Raw genomic sequence first — 1,856 nt, forward strand, 5'->3', positions numbered from 1 at the left:
AAATACAGCCATCTGATTCCACCACCAGGTTGGACATCCTGCCCCTAAGGCTTGCAGGTGGAGAACTGGCATGGTAAGCCATGTGAAAACCTATGGCAGAAACACCCTCCCCTCAGTAGAAATCAAATAGAGAGGCGGCTGCTGTTGTGATATATGTTACACTCAAATCATCAGACAGAATGAGGGGGAGGCAAGGGGAGGCAATGGCCTAGTGATATTATGGTTGAATTGTTAATCCAGAGACCCAGATAATGTTCTGGGGACCTGGGTTTGAATCCCACCACAGCAGATGGTGGAATTTGAATTCAATAAAAATATCTGGAATTAAGAATCTAAAAATGATCGTGAATCTATTGCCGATTATTGGAAAAACCCATGTGGCTCACTAATGTCTTTTAGGGAAGGAAACTGCTATCCTCACCTGACTCCAGACGCACAGCAATGTGGTTGACTCTTAACTGCCCTCCGGGCAATTAGGGATGGGCAATAAATGCTGCCTAGCCAGCAACGCCCTCATCCCATGAATGAATAAAGACAAAAAAAAATTGCCTGCATGGGAAGCAATGGATGCAGGATAATCATCAATCATGTGCCTGCTTTGGAGGGTTTTTGAATTTTACCCTTATTGGTTCATTTACCCCTCTCTTGCTTTAAGATTATAAACTTTCTTTATTGCTCTTAGTCTAAAAACCCTCTAAATCAGCTTCTCCAAAGTAGGAAATCATTGAAATGTAGAATTATAATAATCTGCCAAATAAGGACGCATTTTCTAAAGCAATTACACTGCACGCATGTTATGTATATAGTTGGGGGTGCTGCCTCTTTAAGAGTGCTGGCCAGGTAACCCACAGGACAGAACTTTGGGGCAAACTAGAATCAGCTGTAAAGATGTGATCTTTATCAGTAGAGTGTTTCTGTTCAGGTTTACCATTTATCTATCAGTGTATAATTCCTGGTTCCAAAGAAAGCACCAACATAACAACTGGCAACGAGAGTGGGTTCCAGCCCATGAACTGTGTGCAAATGTTGTTTTGTCTTTGTCCAGAGGAAATGTTGCTTGGAGTTTGGAAACGGCATGGGTTTAAGGAGGTAACATCGAGGGAAGTGGTTCCAAGGGACCTCAGGCTGCAGTTGAATGTACTCACCGGTGAACGGGCCAAGAGTGGGAATCGTAAAGGGGACTCTGGCTGAAGAAGTGAGCGGGCAGCTGGGAGCTACCAAAATCACAGCAGAGAGTGGTAGTGAGGGGTGTCAGGCTGTGGGTGATGCCAAGGAGGAATGACACACTAGCACAGCTGGTAAGGGAGTGACTGGCATGGGGAGTGTGCACCAAGGGGTCAGTCTTCCAGGAACCGTCATTCCCCTCAGAAGCTAAGTCTGAATCACCCAACGCCAGGTTACAGTCCAACAGGTTTATGAAAAATTATAAGCTATCGAAGCGCAGCTCCCTTGTCAGGTGAAGTGCTGACTTACCCCGACGAAGGAGCAATGCTCCGAAAGCTTGTGGCTTCAAATAAACCTGTTGGACTATAACTTGTTGTGTGACTTCAGACTTTGACCACCCCACTTCAACACCGGCACCTCCACATCCTGAAAGGCTGAAAGTACTCTACGGACGGAAAGTCTTGTTTAAGGGCAGAGTGGCCGTTCTTCCATGGTTACCATGGTTTTGTGCATATTCTGGACTACGTGCATCTGTTGGCCATAACGTCTGTATAATTTTGATAACTGTATATATGTTTATTTATGGAAATTTCAAAATAAAGGGGGAAGGGTGTCATGTATTTAGTTGGGGTGCTGCCTCTTTAACAGAGGGGTCAGGTAACCCAGAGGGGCGGGGTTTGGGTGTAGTTTAG

This window comes from Rhincodon typus, chromosome 18, assembly GCF_021869965.1.
Source record: "Rhincodon typus isolate 14 chromosome 18, sRhiTyp1.1, whole genome shotgun sequence".
Classification (NCBI taxonomy): Eukaryota; Metazoa; Chordata; class Chondrichthyes; order Orectolobiformes; family Rhincodontidae; genus Rhincodon; species Rhincodon typus.